This window comes from Pantherophis guttatus, chromosome 4, assembly GCF_059756535.1.
Source record: "Pantherophis guttatus breed Tessera chromosome 4, ASM5975653v1, whole genome shotgun sequence".
Classification (NCBI taxonomy): domain Eukaryota; kingdom Metazoa; phylum Chordata; class Lepidosauria; order Squamata; family Colubridae; genus Pantherophis; species Pantherophis guttatus.
The window spans coordinates 115080205-115103727 of NC_142066.1; the positions used below are offsets into that span (position 1 = coordinate 115080205).

General features: G+C 38.3%; 1 protein-coding gene and 1 long non-coding RNA gene across 8 annotated transcripts in view; one reads left to right on the forward strand and one right to left on the reverse strand.

The window, feature by feature from the left end:
- The window catches only part of LOC117655229 (uncharacterized), an 80681-nt gene extending 77492 nt beyond the window's left edge, over positions 1 to 3189 (reverse strand). The window contains exon 1 of the long non-coding RNA XR_004588599.2: positions 1971 to 3189. This is a non-coding gene — a long non-coding RNA (uncharacterized LOC117655229). The remainder of the gene's footprint in view (positions 1 to 1970) is intronic.
- TBC1D5 (TBC1 domain family member 5) overlaps positions 1 to 23523 on the forward strand; it is a 476616-nt gene that overhangs the window by 313156 nt on the left and 139937 nt on the right. The window lies entirely within an intron of this gene.

A 23523-nucleotide genomic window follows, 5' to 3' on the forward strand; every position in this document is an offset into this window, starting at 1 on the left:
CCAATCTCAATTTCTGGTGGTGAAACATAATACTAATAACCAAAAAGGGAAAATCCTGAAAACTGAAGGAATCAAGACCCTATGGAAATAACACCAAGAATCTAGATGAAAAAAATCACAATAAATAACTGAGCATCCTTTAAACTAACAGCATTAAGCACACTGAAGTCAAGGAAAAGATTAGAAGTGAAGGACAAAGAGTGAAGAAAATCTTGGAAGTCCAAATTCAATGGAGCAAATATCATCAAGGAAATAAACACCTGGAATACTGGAGTGGGCTTCAGCAAACTAAATGCTCTGAATTGGAAGATCAAAAAAATAATAACAATCATGCCTTTCATCCATGCATCTACTTACAAAGGAAAATATATGGATGTGGTATGTTGGAAATATGTTAGATAGTGAAGAAGAAAAAAGACCATTGGAAGAATATCTGAACAGCAATGAAGAAAATGCACTGAAGTTAGTATACTAGGAAGGATTACTGACTATTGGAAAGATCAAAATTGTCTACAAGAAGGACCAAATAAAGAACAGAAAAGAGATGTGGGAAGAAAAAGTATTACATGGCTAGTATATTAAAAAATAGAGGCAAAGCAGATAATAACAACACCAGTAGCAGGTTTCAAATCCCGTCGCTACCGGCTCGCTCATGGCGTGCGCTGCTTCTGGGCATGCACAGAAGTGTCCAGGAGGGTGGGCAGAGCCTCCCACCGCTACTGATTCACCTGATCCGGGGCGAACCAGTAGCAACCCACCACTGAACAACACCATAGCTAAAAGCAGGCAAATTGAAGAAAGATACAAAGGGCCTAATTCTGGCTGCACAAGATCAAGCCTTAACAACAAATGCGTACAACACCAGAATTGAGAAGATGGCAATATTCTGTAAATGTTGTCTCTGCAAAAAAGCTGAAAATTAGTGGGTCACCTGGATAGCTGCTATAAGAAGACTACACAGACTGACTAGAAAATACAAAGTAGCAATAATGGTGCATTGGAAGATCTGCAAGAAATGCCATTTGCTTGCAAGCAAGAATTGGTAGGACCATAAAATACAGAAAGAAAATGAAGACGCTAAAATGCTCTGGGACTTTAGAATTCAAACAGAAATGTATCTTCTACATAATACCCCAGACTCAACAATTGCCAATAAAAAAGACAAAAAGGTCTGGATAATGGACATGACAGTACCTGGAGGCAGCAGAAGAGAAGAGAAAGAACTGGAGAAGATACAAAGAAGATACAAAATACAAAGACCTGCAAATAGAAAAAAAAATGACTATGGCACAAGCAAGCAAAGATATTACGAATAGTAATAGGGACCTTGGGTGCAATCCCTAAACAACTGGAGCACCATTTGAACACTATCAGTATTGACAAATTTGCCATCAATCAATTGCAAAAGGAAGCTTTACTCAGAACAGTTTACATCCTGTGACCATATCTGTAACAACATCAAACATCCAAATATGCCTATCCCTTGGAAAGGACTCAGTAGATAGACAAAAATGCCAAATCCAGTCTGAACATCTGGCTTACTATGCGGCCAAACATAATAGTAATAATAATAAGATGGATAGCGATTAGAAAGGGGCAGACTGTTTGGTCCGCATATATACTATGTCAGTACATTGCTATATTCTAAGTTCTTGGAAAAAACCCAATGCATATGGAGGCCAATACCATTAAGGAATTAATAGCTGTAATTCACATATTGTGTAGATGATGATGATGATGATGATGATGATATAATATAATAATAATATAACAAGCTCCTTAGGAAAACCATTGCCAGATCTTCTGACTTTCTGTAAGGATTCATTTAGTCAATATTATTTTAACACAGTCAAAAAGTAGAAGAGGAAATCGTTCAACTAATGGTCTTCATTCCTCAGAGGCCTTTGTATGAACATACACCTGTTCAAAACTAAGACAAGATTGGAATTCTTATATTACAATTATCTTACCTCTTTTGCTGGAGTCATTGGGGTAAGATGCCATTGTTCTTTAATTTATTTTTCTTTATTTCTAATGTCAAAATGACTTACTACATGGATTCCAAGTAGTCCATCTGAGATCACTAATCTTTCTGTATATATTGTTGAATCCTTGTAGGCTTTTTCTGATAAATAAAGATATTTGACTTAATTTTTATAAAATCATACTCCATTGTATATATGCATGTAAAAAAAATTGTAATATTCTTTACAGCAGTGGTTCCCAACCTGTAGTCTGTGGATCTTGGGAGGGGGGGGGGCATGTTGTCACAGGTGGTCCAAGAAGGCTTGAAAAATGTTATGATTTAAATTTTGAGTTAAGTCTTGGGAGCCATGGCCATGAGTCCCTGGCCATAAAAGCATTTAAAGAGGATCCATGGTGAAGAAAAAGCTGAAAACCACTGCTCTTGAATATATCATTTATGGTATTGGTTGTTGTTTTAAGTTCTGCAAGTTAATTATTATTATGCTTTAGAAACTCAATGAACTTTCATGCAAGTAATGTGCTTAGTTCTCTCAGTGTTATTTGGCTTTATATTAATTTCTGATTTAAAGAAACCATAAGGTTTCTCAAACATATATTTGAATACATAGTTCCTCAATAAAAACAGAATAACAGAGTTGGAAGGGACAGTGGAGGTCTTCTAATTCAACTCCCTGCTTAGGCAGGAAACCCTACACCACTTCAGACAAATGATTTTCCGATATCTTCTTAAAAACTTCCAGTGTTTGAGCATTCACAACTTCTGGAGGCAAGTTGTTCCACTGATTAATTGTTCTGTCGGGAAATTTCTCCTTAGTTCTAGGTTGATTAGCTTCCACCCATTGCTTCTTGTCCTGCCCTCAGGTGCTTTGGAGAATAGCTTGATTCCCTCTTCTTCATGGCAGCTCCTGAGATATTGGAACACTGCTATCATGTCACCCCTAGTCTTTTTTTTTCATTAAACTAGACATACCCAGTTTCTGCAGCCGTTCTTCATATGTTTTAGGCCAATGATGGCGAACCTTTTCGGCACTGAGTGCCCAAACCAGAACGCACATGCATGCACGCATGCCAGAGCGCTGGAAACTCAAAGACTAGCTGGCTAATGCACATGCACACACCAGGCACCTGGTCTTCAGGTTTCCGGCATGTGCATGCATGCCAGCCAGCTGATCTTCACGTGCACCAGAGCACTAACCCTAACCCTAACCCAAAGACCAGGTAGCCAGCGCATGCATGCCTGTTTTTTAGCCATTTTTCAGGCCATTTTTGGGCTGTTTTCAGGCCATTTTTTGGGCATTTTCCAGCTCACAAAGACCAGCTGGCTGGCGCACATGTGCACGCCAGAAATCAGAAGAGCAGCTGGCGATGGCACGCGTGTCCACAGAGAGGGCTCTGTGTGCCCTCTCTGGCACGCGTGCCATACGTTTGCCATCATGGTTTTAGGCTCTAGTCCCCTAAACATCTTTGTTGCTCTTCTCTGCACTCTTCTAGAGTCTCCACATCTTTTTTACATTGTGGCGACCAAAACTGGATGCAATATTCCAAGGCATTATAAAGTGGTATTAACACTTCACGTGATCTTGATTCTATCCCTCTGCTTATGCAGCCTAGAACTGTGTTGGCTTTTTTGGCAGCTGCTGCACACTGCTGGCTCAAATTTAAATGGTTGTCCACTAGGACTCCAAGATCCCTTTCACAGTTATTACTATTGAGCGAGGTACCACATAGACTGTACCTGTGCATTTTGTTTTTCTTGCCTAAATGTAGAATATTGAGTTAAGAGTTGAGAAAATACATTAATTTAGTGTGTGTGTGAACATATCTACCGTATAAACTGATAAATTAAGAAACCTTAGGAAGAATTCCAATCTAAAAAATATTTTAAGAAGTTCAAGTCGAGTAATATTTTAGTACCATGTGCAAAGAATAGCATCTTTGAATATTCCTTACTTGGCTGTGGAACCACAATATCAGGATCAGAGGAGAGCAACCAAAGTGATAAAAAGTCTGGAGGAAAAATTTAGGAATAATATTAGAGTTGTTGGGTTTGTTTTACGGGGGGAAAATATCTATGGGGAAGCACAATAACTTTCTTCAAATACATTAAAGACTCTTGTAGAGGATGGGGCAGATTCATTCCAAGTTGTAGAAGATAGAATGAGCAACAGTTATATTACAAGGACACAAATTTCAGTTGGAAAACCTAGAAAAAAAATAAAGAGCTATTCAACAAGGAAATAGACTTCCTCTGGAAGTTGTGAACTTTTCTTCCTGAAAATATTAAAACAGACTAGATCAGTGATATCTAACTTCTTTGCTGTCATGTGCCAAAAGCGGGGGAAGCGCGGGGGGGTCACGTGCATGCATGCCCACACCCATAATTCAATGACCCCCATGCATGCCCACATGACCTCCCCTGCGCTCCCCCTGCTTTTGGCATGCAATAGCAAAACGGTTACCAGTAGGTCCGTTTTTCACCCTTCCCAGGCTCCAGAGGCTTTCTTGGAGCCTTGGGAGGGCGAAAACGGCCTTCCCCATCCCCCACAGAGGCCATCTGGAGGCTGGAAATGGCCCATTTCCTGACTTCCAGTCTAAAAAGGCCTAAAAATCAGCTGGCCGGCAGGTGCATGTGCTCTGGAGCTTAGCTAGGGCAACACTCACGTGTCCACAGATATGGCTCTATGTGCCACCTATGGGACGCATGCCATAGGTTCGCCATCACAGCACTAGATCATCATCCATGAGGAGTGCTGTAATAGTGGATTCCTGCACTGAGCATGAGTTGGACTAAATAATCTGCAAAACCCACTATAAGCCTTATATTCTATGTCCCAAAGTTGTTGGGTTTTTTCCAAATTCTATTTATATTCTATGATTGTGTTATCAGAAGTTGTGAAGAAATTCCCATTTATAAATGTGGTTCTGGGATAATTCATTTGGTCCAAAAATGTGATGTCTCCTGCAGGAATTCTTAGCATTCTTCATGGTCTCCTAGATAGTGAGTTCTGGCCATGTTAAATACTTTTTACTACATCATTTAAGCCTCCTGTACATAAATTCAAAAGTCAACCGTATTTTTCTCCCAACACATAATAGTAATGATTTACATCTATCATGCATTAGTAATATTGGTCAAGGAATAAGAAAAGAAGGCTCCTAATCTTTAAAATCAGCAGATATCACGAATGAATAAGGAATGAGCAAGGAGTGTATTTGTATGCGTTTTTATGTGTTCTATCTCATGAATAATTGAAGGAAATTCAGTTATCACGTGTTTGAAAAAAAGCCAGTTGGATTCTAGTAATACAAATGTAAAATCGATGTAGTTAGCTTAGTTTGTTTTCATCCTTACATACACGGACATACACATATGCAACACACCCACAGAGACACAGGATTTATATTTATACTCTCTCAATTCATTCATAAAGAATTTGTGCTAAATTCACAGATATCTAGAATACTTTTAGAGAGAAAATAGCGTTCCAACAGCTAGAAAACAGAAAGCAAGAATATTTAGTCAAACTGGTTTTTGTGAGTTTTTTTTAATCTTTGTCCCCCTCCTATTTTCTCCAGTTGTAAAAATTACAGTGATTACACATCATAAAGCCTATCTGTAATAAAACGCATCAGCTGGCCAAGGTTTTCATCGCTCACTCAATAATCCATTAATACAGCAATGCTGCCCAGGCATCTTTATAATACCAACTCAGAGGTAATTTTAATCAGCTAGACCAGCTGGTATTTAACAGCAGCTGCTGGAGATGCCACAAATATACTCAATAGCTGACATCTTTATTTGCAGTTTTTCAAGGGTAGACAAGATCTCCCCATAGTTACTTAGATTAGGTTTTCTAAAAGAATACTGTATATATGAAGGTAATCTGATTCAGTGCAGGAAGGGTTAATGGAACATATGTATTTTATGCAAATATTTTTAAAGAAAAATAACATAGTTATACTTAATATGCTATTTTTGTTAATAACCAATTCAATAGAAATGTAACAGAGCATCTTCTCTTTTAGCAAAGCTTTTTGTGTCTGTGTCTGTGTCTGTGTCTGTGTGTGTGTGTTCAGAAGTGAAGCCTAACTATATGCAATGAATTTTTTGTCTTCTTTAAGTACCATTTTCCATTTAAGTTTAGATATGCATTTCACTCTGTATAGTGTTGAAGCTGTGAACTTTGGATGCCCTTCACATCCAAGGCATATTCTGTGGAGAGAGTGGGAATGGGAACAAGAAAGGCAACATGAAGAAAACACTCACATAAATAAAAATGTAATTATGATTGAGCAAACCTGACTAACAAATAGAATAAAATAGAAATCTATAATAAAAGATTGGCAACTAGGGCTTGTGTTAGAGTCCCTATGCCTCTCTTTTTCTGGATCTAGTACTTAGTGCTTTCCTAGTTATACTACAGAGGTTGTATTTTGTTATGTGGAAACTAGTATGATTTATTAAACAGGGTTGTCAAAGTGCAAAATGAAAACTCTTCTAAGTATTACTTATATGAGTATTTTCTAGGTTAAATGAGAATTACATATTTTAATATTGAGGTATACTATTTTGTTTTGCAAAATTCATGGTTTCTACATATACATCTGGGATATAATAGAACTTAATAGTATGTTAGGCAACAATTAAATGAACATACACACTTCAGTTATGTACAATATTATTAGCAATAAAATTATTTCTGATAAAAGCATTTGCTGTTCAAGTATCAAGATACAAATAATTTTTGAAGCAATATTCCATAATGAAAATCAGATGGATTATGTTGTTAGTGTTTCATGTTTAATCTACTAAATGTATCAATACTTTTACTTGTTAGGATTGCTTGTGTCTTTATTAGAAATGAGAATTTGAATGCATGTTTTTTTATCCAAAGTGAGGTAATATTAAATCAAACAGAAAAACAGAGTTAACTTAAAAAGTAAGATGTATTTTTTACACTTTTAAAATACTATATTTAACTTAAAATAGCATGTACTTTTTGTTTGCTATGATAAGTGTTTAAGTTTGTATAGAGTGTTTGACAACAGACAGTTTGATATATTGCTAGTCACAGCAGTAGGTTGGACTTGAGTGGTATTAGCTTTCAGTGTTTTGATTAATGGTAATTGTTGTGATGAAAAGGCATGTTTTATGTACAACTCATATTTCTGGAAAACAGAAGTCAACTTACAAGATCTGTAATTACTATTCTGAGTTAGCATATAAAAAGAGCAAAGAGAACATACTGACAGGGCACAGTGGGGTTCTTTGTATGTGGGTTTGTTTAGGACTGTGTTTCATTAATATACCATTTTAAAAGTAAGGAAAAATGTTTTGCTGTATTCTTAAATTGTATAGAGTTTGAATTCCAAGGTATATTTTTATGTAAAGGTGCTGTTTTATCTTGCCTTCAGAGCTAATAGAACTAAGAATTGTAAGATAATTATTTTTTAAAAATTCATATATAATGGAAATGTTTTGTAGAAAAATAAAGCAGAACTTTCTTGCTGTCTCATAGGTAGATTATATGGTTCATTTTTATTTATTGTTCATACTGATTTTTCAGAATTAATTTGTTTAGATTATTCATTATTTTAAAATATTTGTAAGTTAACTCGAGGTGTGCCTATTAATTCAATTTTGTTAAAGCTCACTGATAGCCTTAAGAACATGCAGTTGAAATTTAATAGAATATCAGTCTTAGAACTATATGCTTTGTGTGGCCAGTATTACTAAAATCCTGCTCAGTAAGAGTACAGTAAATTCTTATTGAAAGTTAGAGTTTATACCTTACCTTACTGAAAGCAGCGAGATTCTGCTTAATGTGAGCAGCTTTCCAACCAGTCTTTAAATTATTGAATATATTGATTTTCAATTCATAAATTAAACAATACTCTTTTACTAAGTTTTTTAATGACATTAATCTTGAGATCTTTGCCTTCGTCATACTCCTTTTCATGATGTTATATCATAAGAACATTTAGTATTCTATGTTAAAACAGGTCTTCAGAATTGTTCCTTAAACAGGTTTATATAAATAACAATAATGATATCAAAGTTGCAGGAAGGCAAGTAGATTTTTAATTTCAATGACAAATTTATAGTTGGCAATAAGACAGTTAAACACAGAAGGAAAAGAAGAATTAAGCCATTTTAATAATAGCACGGTATGAAACTTATTAGAATTTGCCTAAAAATTTAGCTCACAATTCATGCTCTGTTCTGTATTTGGGTGAGAAATAAAATCTACAAAGCATGAAATTGTACTGTTATGAAATAATTTATTTCAAAGAGTAAATTATCTCATTTCAGACAACTGGCTTGGAACAGTGTGTTAGAAATCAGGTAGTTTACTTAATAGCAAAATAAAAATTAATAGAAATATCCCTAAGCATCCTTAAATCTATGTTCTGAAAATAACCCCTCCCCACACCCTGCTCTTGGTTTCACTGCACTTACTAACCATGTATCATCCTTTATTGAAACGAACTTTATTTAAGTAGCATAAACTTGTTGGATGGGCTTCAATTAAATGATGATTTGTTAATGCAAATGTGTAGCGAATGACTGGTAGTACATCTGTCTCTTCATTCATAGGCCATTACTGTGGAGCATTAGCACATGATTGTGAAAAACTGAAATCATTACGTGCAGGTAGTACATATTCAATCAATTCTGACCTTATGTCTCCGATGAAATAAAAAAAACCCTAAGTAATGTAAATTATATTTAATTTGTAATTGGGGGGAAGGGGAATCTTGGAATATCTGTGATTCAAGCTGTTACATGATATGAGGTGACTGCAATTTGGAGATGACAGTCATTGGTGTCTCCAGTGGGAAACATTAATCCTTAGTTACTCCTCCTACCTGGTCTTCCAATCCAAATAGTAAAGTTTTGGTTTGTGACATCTCCCCCCTCCTCCCCTGCCTGTTTTCTTTTGCCACACAAAATGTTTTAACTTCAATGAAAAGGCAGAGATAGGACAAACTTTTTGTGACCAACATTAGTTAGTTAAGCAGGCAGTTATGACAATTAATACCTCCCCCCAAAATCATACAATTAGCTTCAGTTCCATAAGTATCTAATGAGCCATTTGTCAGTCTTTTGGTGAAATAAACTACTCGATCTTAATTCTCCACTCTTGCAGCAAATAAATAGAAATTACGAAACACCCGGGCACCAATAAAATATAATTTATTTCAGAGGGCATGATAGAACTCTTTACATCTCTAAAATGAATATGTTATTTACAAATGACTTGTGATACTAATATATAAAAAAGGATTTCAGCACTAACGCCTTTCGTTAGGCAGTAGACTTTTTCCCTGATTTGTTTAATCATTTAAATGTGTAATTGCTCCTAAAGGCATACGAGTTAAAATGACTATTCCTGACGTGATTAACTCATAAAGTCACAATGAACCTCACAAGAGATCCTGGGAAATGCCAGGGATCAGCATTCTGCAGCTGAAGGCATTAAGACATTTCAGGAAAGGACAAAGTAATTATTTTCATTATGGAACATTTCTCAGCTTGCTCTATATTTCTGTCCTCTTTAGCCTTGTCAACACAAACCTCATGTGCCAAACAGGGAAGAGAAAATCAGTTCAAAGAACAAATCTCAAGAACTCTAGATGTTTCTTTGGATTCTATGTAAGTGGGATACTTTTCTGGACCAGTGGTAATTTCCATTCTGAAAGTTTGTCTTAAGAATTATTAGGACAATTACAAAGAGAATGTAAGTCAGGAAACCTCCTTGAAGAATTTAAGATTGCAGACTTTTCTTTCTATAATGGCTAAACTGAGACAAGGTCCATCAGTTTTAAATGCTATTTTCATTAAGAAGCATTTGCTTAAGCTTAGTATATTTGATTTTTTTGCCTCCTTCTACCCCACCGCCTTCAAAAATGCCTAGCCTTCTCTTTCCCAGAAGAAAGCCATTTTAAAATGATCTGGATTCACTAAAGCAGACCTAGTAAAAACAATGGCTGCTTTAACAATTGAAAAAGTATTATTATGTATCTTTGGTGCCTTAAGGTATTGATAAAAAGTAATGAAGGTGGAATTAAAACTCTAATAATAATAGTAATAAAGACAATTAAAATGCTCTCAAGATAATTAACCCCGGGCAATTCCAATTATTAGATCCACAGCTGGAATAGTGGACTGGACTCAAGCAGAACTAAAAGCCCTGGCTAGGAAGACCAGAAAAAGAATGACAATGAATCTTGCCCTTTATCTTCACAGTGATGTTGACAGACTCTACTTACCAAACCAAATAGGTGAGTGTGGAATCTTGCAAGTATATCAAAGAGTTAAAGACTGCAAAAAGGACATTGAACAAGTATCTGAAGAACAGTGAATAAGACACACTGAGACTAATATAACATGAAGGCTTATGAGTACTGGGGAGAAAAAAACTACAAGAAAGACTAATCAAGAATAAAAAAAGCCATGATAAGGCAAAATATTACATGGCCAACATGTTATAATAATAAAAAAAAAACAGGCAAAACAGATAACAACAAGAGCCAGCAATGGTTAAAAGCAGGAAAATTGAAGAAAGAGACAGAGAGGCTAATTCTGGCTGCCCAAGACTTAGCCTTAAAAACAAATACATACACTGCCAGAATTTAGAAGACAGCAATAGACAGCAAATGTCATCTCTTCAAAGAAGCTAAAGAAACAGTGGATCACTTAGTTAGCTGCTATACGAAGATTGCACAAACTCAGCAGTATGACAAAGTAGCAATGGTAAATTGGAAGAAATATGATTTGCCCGCAAGCCAGAATGGTGGGACCACAGAATGTACAAAGTAATAAAAACTGAAGAAACTGAAGTGCTCTGGGACATTAGAATTCAAACAGACAAACACCTGCTACATAGACATAACAATTGCCAGTCAGAAAGACAAAAAAGTCTGGACAGTTGTACTATCTGGAGACAGCAAAATAGAAGAGAAAGAAGTGAAGAAAATCATAAAATATAAAGATCTGCAAATAGAAATAGAATGTAGTAAAAGAAACAAAGAAAAAATAATAATAAAAAGCTTATACAAATAAGAAAAACATGTAATATTATAAACATTTTAAAAAGGAAAAAGTCAAGGAAACAATTGGTCCATTAATGGGAGCAAATAGTAAGAAGTTGACAAGTAGCAGGGAGAAAGCAAAACTACTTAACTCATTTTTTCCATCTTACTTTACACAAAAGGAAAAAAAATCCAATCTATAAAAAAATAATGTAAAATACAGATTAGCAATAGCACTTAGATTTATATACAACTTCACAGTGCTTTACAGCCCTCTCTAAGGGATTTATAGAGTCAGCATATTGTCTCCAAAAGTCTGACTCCTCATTTTACCAACCTCAGAAGGATGGAAGGCTGAATCAACCTTGAGCCAGTGAGAATAGAACTGCCGAACTGCTGGCAATCAGCAGTCAGCAGAATTAGCCTGCAATACTGCATTCTAACCACTGTACCACCATGGCTGTTGGAATGCAAGTCAAAATAAGCAAAAAATGGTAAGAGGATACCTGTCCACTCTAGATGAGATCAAATCAACAATACCAAATGGATTACATTCAAGGGTTCTGAAGGAACTAGCAAATGTCAGCTCAGAACCATTGAACCATATCTTTCAAAGATCCTGGACCATTGGGTAACTACCCAATGACTGGGAAAAAGCTGATGTGATTCCCATCTTTTAAAAAAGGGGGGGGGAATGAATTCAGGAAACTACAAATCTCTCAGTCTGACATCAATACCTGGGAAGATCCTGGAAAAGGTAATCAAACATCAAGTCTGTGATCACTTAGAAGCAAGCAAAATCATAACCAGAAGCCAACATGGGTTTGTCAAAAACAGATCATGCCAAACAAATCTTATTGCATTATTTAAGAATGTTAAATAAACAGAATTATTGGACCAACAAAATCCTGTGGATATATTTTACTTGGACTTCAATTTGATAAAGCAGATCACAACCTCCTATTTGATAAGACAGAAAAGGGTGGGTTAAACAGCATCACCATCAGATAATTTGTAACTGGCTGACCAACTGTACTCAATGTCTAGTCCTTAATGGAACTGCATTTGCATAGACGGAAGTATGCAGTGGGGTATCAAAATGATTTAGATGAGGAGATAGAAGGGGAACTCATCAAATTTGCAGATGACACCAAGCTGACAGAAATAGCCAACACTTCAAAAGATAGGGTCAAGATGTAGAAGGCTCTCAATTTCAATCCCGAAGCTGTTCTGGCTGTGGATTGTTGTTGTTTTTTTCCTTTTCTATAGGGATTCTATTCTATTCTATTCTATTAGGGATTCTTTCACGTGGCTTCAGGCCTGACAAAGTTTGGAGGCAAAGTGGGGGGGAGTTTGTAACTAAAACAAACTAGTTCACTCCTGGGTCAAGGACATTCCAACTACTGGCTGTCTGGTGGTGGAGGAAGGAGTTGCTAAATAACCAGCCAGTGCCCGGATTGGACAATGTGATTTATTGTTTTGGGGAAAAGTGAAACTTTCAGTTTCATTGAGGTGGAAAACCCGGAAAAATTCAGAGTTGGCTTTCCACCAGTTAATGCCAAGATGATGTCTCCTAAATAAAAACTGTTCTTTGAGAATCTGCCTCAAACCCATACAATTTCAGCAAATCAATGGATTGCTGATAGGTGGGGCCCCTGCCACGCTCCTCACCAAATCTGTAAGGCTGGAAATGGGCCAACACTGGGAATTCATCTGATTCGTAGTGATACCAAAAATGATGGAAGTCCAGCCATACTGGACAAGTGGGAGCCCACCATTTCCTGGGGAAATGGCTGCAGGAAGCTAAAGCTGGGAAAAGGCCCTGACTCCCCTCTTAAGAGGTTGCTGAAAGAAGTGTGGTCCAATGACAAAGTGGTGCGAAGCAAAGTGAGAGAGCCACTGCTATGTCAGTACTGTCTTCCCACAAACTTCGATCCCTAGAGAATACCGGGACCTGGCGGAAGTATTCAGTGAGGAGGAATGTAATGTGCTACCTCCCCACCGCCCCACAGACTATGCCATAGAGTTCGTACCAGGGGCTAAACTACCCAAGCCGAAGATGTACTCCATGATCCCAAAAGAGATGGGGGAGCTAAGAGAGTACATCAACACCAACCTGGCCCATGGATTTATCCAACCAGCCAAATCTAGAGTAGCCATCCCAGTCTTCTTTAAAGAGAAAAAGATGGGTCGATGCTGCTATGCGTAGGGGGAATTAATGCCATTTGCATAGAGAACACCTAGCCACTTCCCCTCATGAAGGACATGTTGGCTCACCTGGCTAAGAGGATGGTGTTCACCAAACTGGACCTGCAAGAGGCGTACTACCAGGTGCGAATCAAGGAAGGGGATGAATAGAAAACTGCATTCAGCTGCCCTTTAGGGAGTTTCCAGTTCAAAGTGATGCCTTTTGGCCTGCAAGAAGCCCCCTCTGTATTCATGCAGCTAATAAATGAAGAGCTGCATGAGCATCTGTATAAGGGAGTTCTTATGTACTTAGATGGCATTCTCATCTTCACAGAGACACTAGAGGAACACATGAAACTAGTTCATCAGGTGCTGAAAAAACTCCTTGGGGTCAAGCTGTACACAAAGCTGTCAAAATTTTGAAGCTGTCGAAGTTCCATAAGACCTGCCTGCACTACCTGTGCTACTGAGTGTCGAGCAAGGGCATGGAGATGGATCCGGCCAAAGTCAAAGCTGTTCTGGACTGGCAACTCCCACGGACACAGAAACAGCTGCAGAGCTTCCTGGGGTTTATTAACTTCTACCAGAAATTCATCCCCTCCGCTGAGATCACCCTACCCATCACTGAACTGTTAAAGACTGGGGGGGGCTCCACAACCACGGCCGAGTCAACCCCTAAAGTGAACCTTAGAATGTCAGCGGGCATTCGAGGAATTGAAGCAGCTGTTCACCAAGGAGCCAATCCTAAGGCACTCTGATCCAGAACTGCCCTTCGTAATCCAAGCTGACACCAGTGATGTGGCCCTCGCAGAAGTCCTCCCTCAGAGGAATATAGAGGGTAATTTACAATCCTGCGCTTACACTTCCAAAAAACTGACTGAGATTGATCAGAGGTGGGCAAGGTGGGAAAAAGAGGCCTATGCGATCCAGGTCCCTGCTGACCTGGAGGCACTTTCTTGAGGGTAGTAGTGTGCCTTTTGAGGTATGGACTGACCACAATCCCCCCCCCCGAAAGCTCTCCCCATAGCAGATCCGCTGGGCGCAATACTTCAAACAGTTCAAGTTTAAGCTGAAGTACATCCCTGGGGGGAAAAACCTCCTAGTGCATGCTTTGTTGCACAAACCACAGTACCATAGTAAACGTGAAGAGGTGGTTCACGCTAAGATCCCCCCCTCCAATCCGCCTTGCAAGCCATAATCAGGACAGGCTACGCAAAAGAGAACCGTGGATGAGGGGATGACTGAAAGATGAACTGCCAGCTGACCCGTGGTACAAAAGTAACCCAGGAATACTAACCCTCAAAGTGGATTAGCCTGGAAAGACTCTAAGTTGTATGTGCCCAGCAGCTTGCGACTCCAAGTCCTCCAAAAGAGTCATGATTCCAAGCAGGCAGGGCACTTTGGCTGTTTGAAAACCCTGCATCTGGCCAGAAGGCAGTTTTGGTGACCGAAGATGAAGAAGACATTGAGGACTATGTCAAGAGTTGTGCCACATGCACAGCCATGAAGAAGAGGCCAGGAAAACCCCCCTGGTTGCTCCAGCAGGTGTCCCTGGGAAGAAATAGCCATGGATTTCATTGTTGAGCTCCTCGAGAGTGGGGGGACTATGGTCATTTAGACCGTCATAGATTTGTTTTCAAAACAAGCCCATTTTATAGCTTGCTCAGATCCCCCGTCAGCATGGAAGCTGGGTAACCTGTTTATAAAGCATATGTATAGGTTGCATGGAGTTCCCTACAGAATCGTCTCCAATAGGGGGGTCCATGTCACTGCATAAAGTATTTGTCAGCCGAGCATCCATTCTGAGATTTACAGTAGGCTGCCGGGGAACCTTATCAGTCTCTGGAGTAACAGAGATAAGACTGGTCTTGTGAGACATTGGACTACTGCACATGTCTACATTCTTTCTTTTCTTACTTCCTGATATATACTTCCTTTTTTCGTCTCTGAGATAACTGCCGGTAAAATGTAGTTAGCTAGTTTTTTACTTTTATAATAAAATGTTTCTTAGAATACATTCAGGTTTTCTTTCTTTGAAAGTATACAGCATGGAAAACAAGATCCATTCACCTCTAATTAATTACAGTTTCCCCAGGGGGGGAACAAGGCTGATTCACGCTTCGATAATCCAATTCACTGCTAAGTTCTGGAGGGAGTTCATGAGGTCCATTGGGTCCTCGCAGGGACTTAGTTTCGCGTTTCATCCAAGCACTAAAAGGGCCACAGAACGTGCAAACACCATGGTGGAGCAGTGAGGTGCTATGTCAACTATCAGCAAACAGAGTTGCTACCGTTCACTGAGGTAGCATACAACAATGCAGTACACAGTAGTACCAGCCTGACTCCTTTCCAAGTCACCAGTGGCATGAAGTTTGTCCCCATGCCTGAGCTCCCCAGGGAGCCACCCTCTTCCATGTCACTGTTGGAATGGATGAAATCGTTAAAAAATTGTGGGAAAATACCAAGCAAGCTCTAAGGGAGGCGGCAAAAACCCATAAAGAGCAGGCTGACAAGCGCTGGTCTCTCCAAACATAATATAAGGTGAGGGATAGGATTTACTTATCCACAAAGTACTTAAAGTTAAATCTATCTTAGAAGAAACTTGGTCCAAAGTTTGTAGGGCCATTTCCTATAGTGAAAGTAATCAACCAGTCACAGTACAACTCAAACTCCCCAGGTTGCTAGGGAAAGTTATCTGGTTTTCAGTAACCTATTAAAGCCAGCAGTGAGTTCCCAAGTCTGACCAGTAGACCGGGCACCACCCAAGCCACTTGTAATCATGGCTCAAACACATTACGAGGTAAAGAAGATCTTGGACTCGAGGGTATATTGGGTTTAGTTGAAGTATTTGGTGCACTGGAAGGGATACCCCATTTCGGAGGCCACTTGGGTGAACAGTTGGAAAGTGAATGCAGATAGACTTGTAAAGTAATTCCAGGACAAGTACCCCTAAAAACCGAAGGGTCCTCCTGGGGGAGGGAGAGGGGGTTAGGAATAATGTTCAACTAACTCCATTGTACTCTGTCTCTCTTTGCAGGAGGGTTCCTTCCGATGAGGGGGGGCAGCCTGACAACCCCAAAGCTGTTCTGGCTGTGTGATTTTTCTTTTCCTTTTTCCTTTTCTGTAGTTTTCTATTAGGGATTCTTTCACATGGCTTCGGGCCTGACAAAGTTTGGAAACAAAGGGGGACAGAGTTTGTAACTAAAACAAACTAGTTCACTCCTGGTCAAGGACATTCCAACTGCTGATTGTCTGGAAGTGGAGGAAGGAGTTGCTAGATGACCAACCAGTGCCCGGATTGGACAATGTGATTTATTGTTTTGGGGAAAAGTAAACTCAGTTTTATTGAGGTGGAAAGCCTGGGAAAATTCAGAGTTGGCTTTCTACTAGTTAATGCCAAGATGATGTCTCCTAAATAAAAACTATTCTTTGAGAATCTGCCAGAGTTCTGTTTTGAACTGGGGTCATTACTTGGAATCCTGACCCTCAACAGACTTGAACACAAGCCCCTATCTAACAAAATGAAATTCAGTGGTGACAAATGCAAGGTTATACACTTAGGCAAGAAAACTAAATGCACAAATATAGAATAGGAGGTAGGGTACCTGGCTCAATAGCAATAACAGTGAGAGAGATTTTGGACCTCTAGTGGATAGCCACTTAAATATGAGCCAGCAAAGTGCTGCAGCCACCAAAAAAAGCTAATGCAGTCCCACGCTGCATGAACAGAGGAATAGAATCAAGATCATGTGAAGTGGTAGTATCACTTTATAATGCCTTGGTAAGACCACACTTGGAATATTGTGTCTAGCTTTGGACTCTATGGTATAAAAAAGACGTGAGACTCTAGCAAGAGGTCAGAGAAGACCAACAAAGATAATTAAGGGATAATTAAAACATATAAGGAACAGTTGCATGAATTGGGTATGTCTAGTTTAATGAAAATAGGGACTAGGGGTTCCAATAGCAGTGTTCCAATACCTAAGGGCCAGCCACAAAGAAAAGGGGATCAGCCTATTCTTCAAAGCACCTGAAGTCAGGAGAAGAAGCAAGGGATGGTAAATAATCAAGAAGAGAAGTAACCTAGAACTAAGGAGAAATTTTCTGACAATTAGAACAATTGATCAGTGGAACAGCTTGCCTTATGATGCTCCTTCACTGGAGGATTTTAAGAAGAGTTTGACAACCGTCTGAAGTGATATAGGGTTGGACTAGAAGACTTCCAAAGCCCCTTCCAACTCTGATAGGTGTTTCATAGATGGAATCCCAAAACAACTGGAGCACTGTTTGAACACCATGGACATTGACAAAATCACCATTTGCACAATGCTACTTTACTTGGAACAGTTTACATTCTGAAACAATAACTTTAACGCCATCAGAAATCTGGAAAGGACTCAACAGTTGAATAAAAATGCCAAATCCAGGCTAAATATCTGGTTGATTGTATGACCAACCATAATAAAAGAGATGCTTCTCAAGAACTCACTCATGTTTCAAAGCACCTTTTTTAAATGTCCGAAGAGACACTTAGGGCTAGATATCTTATTTTCAAGCATTCAAGGAATATACAAAAACCAATCTAGTCTAGCATCTTCTTTCTATTCTTGGCAACCTTATGTTTTTCAGCACATAAGAATGCCACTCTTAACTTATACATGTGAGAAATACTCAGAGAAGCAGTCATCCTGTCAACTGGTTAATAGCTTCAAGGGATCCATTGTAAGAAGTAAGAAGTACTGTATGCTATAAGCTACTTAGTCATTGTTTTAGTTATTATTAATCTTTGATAACAAGTTGTATATAGCCTTGTTTAGTTATTGTAAGTTATATCCTTTTATTTTTAAAGCACAAATTGTCTTAGTTATAACTTATTTTTTTTTTTAAATAAAAATTTTACAGATTTAATTCAATATTATACACATACATACATACATACACACATACACACACTTTTTATTCTATCAAATGCTTATGCAATAATTCTGAAAATGAAAGAATTTGATGTTCCAAAAAAGGGGACCTGATCCACTGTCTAATCCAGGAGTGGGTTCTAAAAATTTTTACTACTGGTTTTGTGGGCGTGGCTTTATGGTCATGTGACAATTCTTTAGGATTTAGCAGAGGTACTGGTCTACCAGGCTTTTAACTGCTTGCAGAGCTGTACTGATCTACCCATTTATTTTTGCAGGCACTGATCTACCCATTTATTTTTGCAGGCACCAGTCTACTCATGTATTTTTGCAGGCACCAGTCTACTCATTTATTTTTGCAGGCACCGGTCTACTCATTTGTTTTCTTTTAACACTGATCAGCTGTAGGGCGGCCCTTTGAAGCCCGTGACAAGAGTTTAAAGTTTTTTTTTCCTCTAGCCATCAGCTGGGACTCAGGAGGCAGCAATAGATTGGGGGTGGAGCCAAATAAAAGGTAAGAATAACGTGGGGGGGGCGAGGGGACAGAACCAGTTCGGTGACATCATATCGTCACCACTACCAGCTCGGCTGAACCAGGGGGAACCCACCACTGGTCTAATCATGATTTGAGTTAAGAGCAAAACAAGGTTTTAAAATAAAACATTGATGGTAAAGCAAAGACAAAATTATAAAACCATGAACATCAGTAGGTCAATCAAATAAGGCATTCTATCTCTCACCATACACCCACTGGAATTTGGTTTGCAAATAATCTAGTGGGAAAAACAGTGGAGGACAATTTGGTTACTAAGAGGAAGCTATTTCATAATGCTATTACTCAAAAGAAGTGCTTATCAGTCTCATCCAGTATTCCTCACAAAAACGAAATGAATTGCACATGTGGGTGGGCCAACTTTGCTTTCAGCATAAATCTAGAAAGATTTTCTATAGGAAAAAATAGCTTTCTTGAGGATTATGTTATTTGCTAACAATAAATTGCAAATACAGTATATACGTGTGTATAAGCAAATATTTCCCTGTAAAGGGCCACAAAATAGGCATAATGTGAAGATAGTGACTAGAACAAGTCAAAATGTAATCTGCTCAAGTGGCCTTCAAATGCAGCCCTATGTAGAGTGCTTTGCAGAATCTCTCTGTAGGAATAAGAATGAGTTATTATAGGCACATCCTTCTGCTCCAGAAAGAGCCATAACTCTTAAGCTGAGCTGGGCAAAGGCTATCCTACCCACAATCCTCAATTCTTCAGAGTCTGTACTGGCCATAGCCTCCATCTCTCCATCTGGTAATAGCTGCAAGGTACAGGAGAAAATCCCAAGTCACAAATTTATTCTTTCAAGGGAAGTGCCAAGTCTCCCTGGAACTGGCAGGATACTAATAATGAATAGACTGTAATTCGGCTTTGCTAAGCATGTTTTGTACCATTCAAACTCTATCAGCTTCCAGACACTGTGATAGGATTTTACTGCACTTGCAACCAGTCCATGATTGGCTAAATAGAGCTAGATATAATCAACATATTAATGGTAGTGCACCCTAAATAACCAGATGGTTTCCTATACAGGAAGTCCTGAACTTATAACCACAATTGAGCCCAAAAGTTCTGTTCCTGAGACATTTGTTAAGTGAGTTTTCCCCATTTTATGACCCTTGCCACAGTTATTAAGTGAATCACTTCAATTCTTAACTTAATAACTTAGTTGTAAAGTAAATCAAGCTTCCCCATTAACTTTGCTTGTGGGAAGGTAACAAAAGCTGATCACATGACCCTGGGAAAGTACAACTATCATAAATATAAATCAGTTGCCAAGCATTCTTAAATCTGAAATACAACAGGTATAATCCATAAGAAACCTTATATGAAAAGGTCATTTATGTATATATGCACACATACTCTATATTGCAACATTAATTTTGATTACAGCTACTGTGAAAAGCACATAGTTGTAAAAATGTTGCAATGCTGCCTTCCAGCATCTCTTCTAAAAAACGCTTTAAAAAATAGATGGTATACTTTCAAGTGAGACACCTATAACATCAGCAATTTGGTTTCCACTAACTTTCTTATTCAATCAGGAGTTTGTACCAGTCATTTTAACTACATGCTACAGTTCATATTGGCTATATTTGTTTATTCTACTAGAATATCTATCTTCTTTTTAAAATGTATTTATTTAAAAGCCAGTGGGGGCATTTTAATATGTATTTGGGTCATTTGGCACCACATTTTTCAATACTCATGATGCTTCCAAACATACTGGAAAAGAATTATGATATGCAGCAGATTGAAAGTATCTAAGATCAGAACAAATGACCGAATTTTGACTAAGATATAACCACTTTAATGACTAGTGGATATTTAATACAAAAGGTATACTTAAAGAAAGCCCAGAAATCTAGGCAGAATTCTATTATACCAAATGCAAAAATATTTATTGCCATACATCTTTGCCATTCCATATAAGATCTCCAAATACAGCCCAGATACTATGCTACTAACATTATTCAATTCTAAGTGTATTTTAGTGCTACTTTTTAAAAATGCCACAGTCGTGTCAAGTTAAAATTCTTCAGTGCTAAAGATATAAATATCATAGAGATTTAAAGAATTATGATTAACAGTTTTAAGTGCTGCATTCTTCTTCATGGGACTTCTATCTTGTCTACCCTTCCTTTTTGGAAAGTAGTTCTAATAACTGATTCTGATTTAACCCTTTGGCTGCTGTTTGGGAAAGGTTAGCACATTTCAGTTAGAGTGCTAGATTAAGATGTTACACTGGCACTAGGGAAAACTACTATAATTTGTCCACCTTCAGCTCATTGTCTACGGAGATTCTCAGTCATCCAGGTCATGGTTGTCCCAAAGGTGCTTTTTCAAAAGGCAACTGAACTTTATTTTTCCTTGAAGACATTTTCCTTCTCATCCAAGAAGCTTCTTCAGTTCTGGTTGGTCAGAGAATCGAAATGTCTTCGAAAGGAAAAACAAAGTCCAGTTGCCTTTTGAAAAAAATTATTTGGGACTTCAGCTCACTGGATCAGTCACCCTCTAATACAATCTATTTCATCAGATTGTTGCAGTGGGAGACAACAGTAGAAGACAAATCATTATGATAGCTAAAAGTCTTAAAATAAAAAGTGTGGTTTGAATCTAACAAATTACCTTGAGCTACATATTGTAATTTTACTATCACTGCTGGAGTTTACAGTCTGAATCCATGACTACAAGCAAACTCCAGAGATTATCAATATTTATAATTTTAATTGACTTGATTAGATGATAATTTTATTAAATATTTGGGATTAAATGTATATATAACAGGACCCTCAGAACGTGGATGATAAAAGAGTACTGTTGAAATAAAGACATATTAGCCCAATGGAGAGGGAAGCATAAGAAAGAAAGTCGGTGTAACTCTATCCAAATTATGCTAGGTGTAAGTTGATATTGAAAATTACTTTAGCTAACCTTCACAGTGCTATTACATTACTTTATTATCAGTACCAATATTTGGCAAAATCCAAGTGGTTCTTGTTCCTGAATTTGCCAGCCTCACAAATACTTGTCTAGATAAGAATCTATCCTTGAGTAATCAGGAACTCTGGAAGACAGTGGAGAGATACCTTAGAGATGATGGCTGTCAAACTCATGGCGTTACGTTGCCGTCATGTGATGTTTTGCGACGTTTTTCCCATTTGCGGAGCTGGGGTGGGCGTGCCTTGCATGTGACACATCGGCCCACTGGCCGCCAGTTTGACACCCTGCCTTAGACCATCAACAGGGGAAGATAGATGTAAACCTGATTTCATGTTTGAACTTACACTGTGGTAACTTCACCCTTATTAATGTTGGACTGTATCCCAGCCTTTAGAGTGATTTCTTTCATTTTGTAGAGTGAGTTTTGGAAATAATCAAATTTGTCCAGAATCCCAGTTGACAAAATATATGATGATAACAGAAGTAGAGTTTTGCAATATAATTTAATTAATCTCAAAAATATGAATAGAGTGCATTATGAGCAACGTTCCATGTGAACTGGACCCTTGCCCTACTTGGCTCCTTTGAGAGAAGGGTTAACATAAGATTCAATGGATCACTTTCAGGTGCAAGAAATCAGGAAGTAAGGTGGATCAAATGAATACAGGTTTATTATTTGCTAACACTCTCTACAAGAATCTGCATTAGTAACGGTCAAAGCATATTGGTGGTAGATAAAAGTCAACAGAATTCAAAGTGGGCTGAACTTAGATTTCTTGTGGGCATGAAGGGGCTCAAGACTGATAATGCACTTGGCCCCTCCCTCAGGCTCAATCGGGTCATCTACAATCAGGGAGAAAGTCATTGCCTCTCTAGGAGAGGATGTGGTACTGTAAGCCTTAAAAGAGGCAGTGAGCTATCTTTTTCTGAAAAGGGATTCCATGGATGCAGCTGTATTAGATCACTATCATCTAGTATGCAGCTTTCCCATTCTGAAAAAGATTATTAAAAGACTGTTGGGATTTTCAGGGTGCTTTAGAGGAAGCCAATTTTCCACATCCTTTTCAGTCTGGATTGTGGCCTGGATATGGGACAGAAAACAGATTACTGTATTTATCGGACTATAAGATGCACCTAAATTTAGAAGAGGAAATAATAATAATAAAAAATTTTGGCCACTGCATGCCCCATTTTCGGGCCTTTTTTGGGGGGGCTTTTCCAGCCTTTTTGGGGGGGGCATTTTCAAGGCTTTTTTCTGCCCGTTTTCTGGGCTTTTTTTGGCTCCCTTTTCAGCCCATTTTCTAGGCTTTTTTCAGTCCGCTTTTGATGCTTTTTTCAGCCTGTTTTCGAGGCTTTTTTGGCCCGTTTTTGAGGGTTTTTTCAGGCAATTTTTTCTGAAAAAAATTGGCCAAAAAAGCCTTGAAAACGGGCCAAAAAAGCCCCCAAAAATGGGCTGAAAAGCCTGAAAAAGGGCAAAAAAAGGGCCGAAAATGGGGCATGTGGAGGCAAAAAAACCAGCTGGTGGGTGGGCGGGGCTTTGGCAATATTCAGTCTATAAGAGGCACAGACATTTTCATCCCCTTTTACGAGACAAAAAAGTGTGTCTTATAGTTTGAAAAATACGGTAGTTGCCCCTTTGGGTGACTTGTATCAGCTCTTGGATTGAGAGAATATACTCACTTCGATCTCAATTCATTTACTTCCATTGATTCCTCAAAGGATTTAGAATAAGAGTTCCCTTTTTTAAATAAGCAGGTAGAGTTGGTGGTGGGACCACTGTAGGATCCTTCTTTCTTTCTTCAACTATTCCAGTTTATTTGAACTCATTGGGAGAAGTCAACTGCCAATGGGAAGCTGTAAGAAACAGATTGAATTCCAAAAAAACTGTTGTTCTTTTGGTGGTGCAGT